Source organism: Geospiza fortis, unplaced genomic scaffold, assembly GCF_000277835.1.
Source record: "Geospiza fortis unplaced genomic scaffold, GeoFor_1.0 scaffold182, whole genome shotgun sequence".
In the NCBI taxonomy this organism is placed as follows: Eukaryota; Metazoa; Chordata; class Aves; order Passeriformes; family Thraupidae; genus Geospiza; species Geospiza fortis.
The window spans coordinates 1873727-1881127 of NW_005054367.1; positions in this window are offsets into that span (position 1 = coordinate 1873727).

The window sequence follows — 7401 nt, forward strand, 5'->3', positions numbered from 1 at the left end:
GTGCAACATTTCAGAGCACAGCAGCCACCGCTCCATGGAGAGGAGCCAGAGCTGAGCAGCATCTCCAGGTAAGTGCAGCCTGCCATGGGGGGCAGCGTTTGCAGGGAAGCTGGAGAGGAAAAGCCCAGATCAGTCACAAATTACTCAAGCAAAACTGATGCAAGTGGGATGCAGAAGGGAGCAGAGGTGGATGCTCGCAGATCCTCTGAGGTCTGGCCTCCAGGTTTTGAAGGTCATCTCTTGAAGTCACCATGAGCAGCATCTCCAGGTAAGTGCAGCCTGCCATGGGGGGCAGCGTTTGCAGGGAAGCTGGAGAGGAAAAGCCCAGATCAGTCACAAATTACTCAAGCAAAACTGATGCAAGTGGGATGCAGAAGGGAGCAGAGGTGGATGCTCGCAGATCCTCTGAGGTCTGGCCTCCAGGTTTTGAAGGTCATCTCTTGAAGTCACCAAAGGTTCAATATTCAGTGGGGGTTTTCCCTTGCAGCTTCCACCTCACAGGGTGGTGCTTGCCCTCCCTGAGTACCTGTGCTCAGCAGGTGCCTGCACTGAGGGTTTAGGATGCCTACAGAAACCCCTGAGCTCCTGCATGGGGTAAGCCAGAGTCTCTGTTTCTGGAGCTTTTCCTTTGCACTGATTTTGGCAACAGCTGCTTTAGGCTCAGCCTTTAAACCTCGGGTCTGTGCCCACCCTTCTGCCTCAGTTTCCCACTGGTAAAAGTGGGGTAAGAGCCAGGATCCTGTCCCCAGGGAGCAATGAGGGTGGCACAGTCACACTGGGAACACCAAGACCCCTGGACATGCCTTGCTGGGAGTTAAAGAGCTTTACAGCAGATGAGAATTTGGCTCAGAAGTCCCAACACTGACCACAAGGACTTTGGGAGCATGACCTGCCACCAAACCCATACAGAACATGCCAAGACAAATAATAATTAGCTCTCTGTACTTAATTCCACACAGCTGACCTTTTCAGAGCAAGTTTTTCATGCCACCAGGATCTGCCTCTAAAAGCCAGTGACCCTGGGCATCCTGCAAGCGTTCAGAAGGATAGTGACAGCTCACAGATAAAACCAGCACAAAAATGTGGACCTGGTGCCCTTTTTGTAGCTCCCAGTTTTAAACAAGCACCATCATCTAGAGCTCTGGAACTGAGGAAAAAGCGCTGAAGCATCACTTGTAGCCACTGTGGCCACCAAACACTGCTCCAGCTCTTGGTGGTGCAGAAGAAGCAAATTTTTTTCAGCTGGGAGATTTGCTGTGACTTCTGTCCATGAAGTAAAATATAAAGAGATGCTCACACACCTACCTGTATATAGAATTTTCACATGGATTTTACTGCTGTTTCAGTCCAGCTCAAGCACCACGAGATCTGCTCAGGGGAAGCAATGCCACTGCCCCTTACTGTGGGCTTGTAAAAGGAGAAAATTGAGAGAGGAGAGGAGAGGAGAGGAGAGGAGAGGAGAGGAGAGGAGAGGAGAGGATCAAGCTTTAGTCATAGTGTTATTTTTAATGGATTTGGATCCTGACTTGTCTGCTCTGAAACTCTTCACTCTTAAGGAACCACTGCAGCCCTGTCCTGTGCTGGAGGCTTGACCAGCCCTCATGGGGGCAGGTGTGCAGCACCCCAGATGTTCCCATTCACAGTCCAGCTCTCATTTGCTCTGAATTTGCATCAAAATAGGATCATGCTGAGACCCTGGATTCAACTCACAGCCTTTGCTGGAGGCAGGGGGTAGTAACTTTTTCAGAGGGCTCAGGTATTTCCTCCAGAGCTTGTCATCACATCACTGCAAATACCCCTGCTCTGGATGGGTTTTGTTGGTTAAGAATGGGCTGTGATGAAGGTTTAGGGCGCTCCTTGCAGGGAGGGCAGGGGCTGGTGGGGGCTGGCAGGCAAAAGCCAGACAAAGCAAGTGAGATTGGAGCTGTGATGTTGCCACTGTGAGCCACCAAAGTGACAGGGCAGGGGCTTACCAAAGCCCACAGGGAGACACTGGCAAGGGTAGGAAACGAGCCCCAGTGGCATCTGGCCAACCCCATCACCCTACACAGCCTGGGGTCTAGAGCAGCTTCACTGCAAAGTGACAAACAGACAACTGAAATTGCTTTTTCTCTCTAAATGCTGTCCCCAGGCAGCCCAGCAGCAGTGAAATAACCCTCTCACCCAGTCTCCCCCATAGTTTATGATAAAGAGCCTTTTGTTGCAATCTAATTTGCAAACTTTCTCTTCTCTGCCATTCTCATGTGCCACGGTTCTGGAGACTCATATAAGTATTTTTACAAGAAACTCTTTCAGACAAATAAGTCTGGGGAGGTTTGTAATTTCTATTACCTCATGGTGACTCCATTGATAGACAGCAGCACACCTTGGGAGAATTAGGGAGCATAAAGTAATGGAGGTTTTTGTCCTCTCAAGACAGAGCTGTGAGTGCTGCCTGGCTCACAGCCAACACCACCAATTACCAACCTGGAGCAGGAGACAGGTCCTAGTGCTGAAAAATTGCATTTTTCCAACAGGCCTGGTAATGATGGAGCTGTGCTGTGAGCTACCATTTCCTCCTGGGCCTGTTAGACACGCAGGACTGTGCAGGGTTTGGGCCACCTCAATGTTTGGGGACAGCTGTTGTCCTTTGGGGGAAAACGATGGAGTTTGTGTTGCTTCCTCTTGCCTTTGCTGCCACTCACCACTCTTATTCCGGCTTATTTTCACAGGAGCCCTTTCTGCCAGGAGACAGAACAGTCGAGCATAAAGAAGCAATTTCAGAGGCACTGTCATTGGCAATTATGCTTGAAAGCCAGAGATTTAATTATTGTGTGAGAGCCATACCCTTGAAAGAGGAATCACAGCGGTCCCATCACTGGAGAGGTTTCAGCGCTTAAACGGGCGACTCACGAAATGTCAAGGAGCACAGAGCGCAGCACTCCTGTGCTTCCCACCTCCAAACCCTGGTGTGAGGCTTTCTGGTGGCACCAAAGTTAGCTGTGAGCTGGGTTAATTGAGGACACAGGTGTCCTCAGCTGCCTGCAGAACGTGGGGTTTTGTCATGCTCGTTTTCCGTGCCCGCTCACCATCGCTGGCGAGCAGTTGAAGCGACGCGGCGCTTTCGCAATTCCCATTTCATGCCTGCGTTTTAAATTAACGCTTCCTCGCTCAGGGTGATGATTTTTTTTTGTGTGTTTGTTGGGAATCTAACAATTATATCTGTGCTCACCAGCAAACAGGTCACATTCTGCATCTCTCTCAGGCTTACAGGGCGCCTGTAGATGGAGGAGAGCACTGAATTGCCCTGTCCTGATCTCCACCAAGGACTGAGAGCATCAAGAAAGCACATTTTGGTAAAGGCATAAATAATTACCCAGCAGGTCTATAACAGTGCAGCACACAGGGCTTTAAATCCTAGAGATGTGACTGTCAAAAGAGGAGCAACTTTGCAGAAGATGATGGAGCTGTGTTGGTGTAAAATCAGTGAGGACCAGGGTCAGGAGGCAAGTTGGGGCACAGGGGTGATGCTGGACATCTGACTGCTCAAGCTGGATTGGTTTAGCCAGGATTTCTTTTCCCAGGTCCCCGTGTTGTCACTCTGGAATGGGTTGTTACAGTACCCAGCAACACAACCACAGCCACGTACAGCTGATAAGTTTTTTTAGAGCTGCAGTAGGGATGTGACACAAAACCAGGAAAAAAAATTCCTATCTCCAAGCCCAGATATTCCTGATTCATCCATCCCTAAGCACCAAGAGCCTTTCAACCCCAGGAAAAGCACTTCTCCCGCTGCAGAGGGCAAGCACAAAACCGGCAGCGAGGCGCTTGCCATCCCGAGCTTGTCCAGCTCACACCTCTTATCCCAGTGCTCGTGTATCAGGAATCCTCCCCCGCTCCTTTCCCGCTGGGCTCCCCGCTCCCTGCGCTCGCTCTCGGTGCCAGGGCACTTATCCCAGCCGCGGCTGGTCAGCAGGGAATTTCCTCCCGCCGGAGCAGCACTCCCGTGGCTCCCGGCCAGGGAAAGCAGCTCCGGGCCGCCGCTGCCAGCAGCCCTTGCCAAAGCACAGAGGGTTTTCCTGGGCGCAGGGGCTGCGAGCTGCTGCAGGGAAAAGAGGATGCTCCTTGAGAGGTGAAAAAAAAACCGCGTTAAAAACCTCATCAAACTGGCTCAGGGTAAAGAGAAACTGATTTTTTTTTTCTCTCTCTCTCTTTCTCATGAATTAATTTGTTGGAGGAATGAGGCTCAGAAAAGAAGCAACGAAATACACGTTGAGTCAAACTGAGATATTCTTTTAACCTATTTCTTTCAACACAGGAAAACATCTTAGATTGGTTGAGGGCTATTTATCCTCCTGTGTAAGCTTCCAGTTATTGATAGTAGTGCTTTTAGGTTGATTTAAAAAAAAATATTAAAAATTTCCACTTGAAAAATAAGTTTTGTTTCAACTCCCCCTTCTCTTTCACACACACACAACTCTGGGCAGTGTGGAGGCAGAATTGTTCTTTGCCTGACTGAATCGCTAAATAATTTCTGCCCTGTGTGGGACTCTTATCTCAGAGTGGCTTTGCTTTCATTAAAACTATTAGAAGCAAAAGAGAAAATGGGTAAGCTGGGGGTTGCTGGCAGCCTTTCCAGCTGTTTTCCAGGATATCCCCTTTCCCCCATACCCTGGGTTTCATGCCAAACTCAGCTCGGGGATGACAGCAAGTGACCCCCCCTCATCCCACAGACAATGTGCAGGGACAGGTGACATTGTACCCTGCTCTAGTCCCATGGAAGCTCTCAGTGTCCCCAGGGGCTGTGTGGTGACACCTCCCTGGCGCCAGGACCCATTTTGGGCTGAGCCCAGGGGATGGCGGGGTTGGCGGGGAGGGTGTAGCCTGTGAGGTGGAGGAAGTGAGGAGCCAGTGTACAACCTGAACTCGGCCACCCTCGACCCAAACCCCGAAGAGGAAAGCCTGCATGCATGACATCTTCCTGTTAGGAAATATTAATCACGGCCATGTCCAAACATGGTAAGTGAAACCTCAGGGAAACCGCTGCTCTGGCCACCAAGGGCTGTGTGCCGGTGAATTCAGGAAGGCCCTTGTGCCTCAAAGACACGACCCACCCCTCCTCAGGGCACTACCTCCAGTTATGGATTGCCTCCCTGACGTCTGAAGCAAAATCTCAGCTCATCCTTCCCGTGCCTCTGTACCCAGCTGTTGTTTCATGGGCTCGGGAGAGAGCCACGGGGTGAGCCAGGTAGAGAGTGAAGCACCTGGAGAGGAGAAGAACCAACCAGCAGGAAAAGCAGCTTGAGGGTGTTCTCAGCTGACCTTCGCCCTTGCAGTAGTGTTGTTGGGGTGACCAGCAGGGATGTCATGCCCACAGGAATCACTGACACACACCAGGGCATGACCAGGAGTAAAAATCCTGATGGCACCACTTCCCGTGAGACACCTGTATTATAAAAAAAAAAAAATCCAAACTCAAACAACTACAAAAACAAAACAAACCAACCATACAAACAAAAAACCCATGAGATGCATCCCAAGAGGTTTACAAGTAAAATAATTTTCCTGGAAAGAAGTGTCAGCACTCTGGCTTGCAGCACTGTTAGGACAGCCTCTTGGAGCTAAGGAGCTCACAATAGACCATGGGAATAATCCCACATACCCCAATCCAGCATCATCCTTCTTAGGCAAGGCAAATCCAACCTGACTCCCAGGTCTGGATTCCAACCACCAGGGGCCAAAACCCTTTTTGGGGCCAATTCCTGCTTGCAGGCCAAGCCCTGCTTTTGGACCTCAATCCAGTGTGGAGGCCAAGCTTCTCCTGTGGAGCTCGAACATATTATAGGGCTCAAATTCCTTGTGGGGGCCACATCCTGATTGTGGATCCCTAATTCCTGTGGGACCAACCATCCTGTGAGGCCCAGATTTGTTCCAGGCTCCAAGCCTTTCTCAGGGGTCCCAAACCACCTGTGGTTCTGGGATCCAAGCCTTGCCTATGTGTCCCCACCCATCTGTGGGGTCCAGACACTTTCCAGGGGTCAAGTCTGCTTGTGGGTCCCAAACCATTTTGGGTTCAAAGCTCTGTGATGCCCAAATCTCTTTTGGGGTCTGAGCTTTGCTTGTGAGTCCCCAGCCCCTTGTGGGCCCCAAGCCCTTTGAAACAGACACATCCATTCTGGGGTCCAAGCTGTGCCCGTGGGTCCCAAATTCCAGGCAGAGATCCAGATTTGTGGGGTCCAAATCCCTTTCAGAGCCCAAGCCTGCTTGTGGGTCCCAAGCTCCCTGTGGGACTCAAATCTGTTTGGAGCACAACCCTTGTGTGGGTCACCAGATCTTTGTATGGCTCAAACCCCCAGTGGGACCCAAAATGTGTGTCAGGGTCCAGGCTTTGCCTGTGGGTACCCAATCCTTCATGGGCTCCAAAGCCCTTGAAGCACCCAAACCCTTTTTGGGGTTCACCCCTGCTTCAGGTTCCCAAGCCCCGTGTGGTATTTAAATGCATTCTGGAGTCCTCATTGTGCCCGTGGGTCCCAAATCCCAAATGTTTGCAGGGACCCAAACCCTCTGAAAGGTCCAAACCCCTTTCAGGTTCCAAGCCTGCTTGGGGGTCCCCAGCCCCCTGTGGTGCCTGAATCCATTTTGGGGTCCAGCCTTTGCCAGGTAGGTGTTGAACTCCTTATGAGACCATAGTCCCTGTGGTACCCAAATTGGTTTTGGGGTCCAAGTTTTCTCTGTGGATTCACAACCCTTTGTGGGCTCTGAAGCAGCCAACATCCTCTTGCTTTGGGGTCCCCAGACTCCTGTGTGCCCAAATATGTTTTGGGGCCCGTGCTGTGCCTGTGGTTCCCCAGCTCCTTGTGGGACACAGCTTCCCTGAGGGACTCAAATCCATTTTGGGGGTCCCAGCACCCCATGACCACTTGCGGGTCTAAGCAGTACCTGTGACTTCCCAATCTCTTTTAGTATAGACCTAAATCCATTTAGGTTCTCACTTGAGGACCTCTTTGGGACCTAAATCCATTTGGGTTCTCACTTGGGGTCCCCCAGCCCTCTGTGGTGCTCACACCCACTTTGGAGTCCATGCTGTGCCTGTAGATCCTCAACCCCTTGTAGGACACAGCTTCCCCATGGAACCCAAATCCATTTTGGGGTCACCATCCCTCCGTGCTACTCAGACCCACTTTGGGGTCCAACCTGTCCCTGTGGCTCCTCAACCTCTTGTGGGACACAGCTTCCCCATGGAACTCAAATCCATTTTGGGGTCCCCATCCCTCCATGCTACTCAGACCCCTTTGGGGTCCATGCTGTTTGCCTGTGGCTCCTCAATCCCTTGTAGGACACAGCTCCCCCGTGGGACCCGCAGCGGTGCGGGGCTATACACTTCAACACGGGGCGGTGCGGGGCGATGCGGGGTGGTGCGGG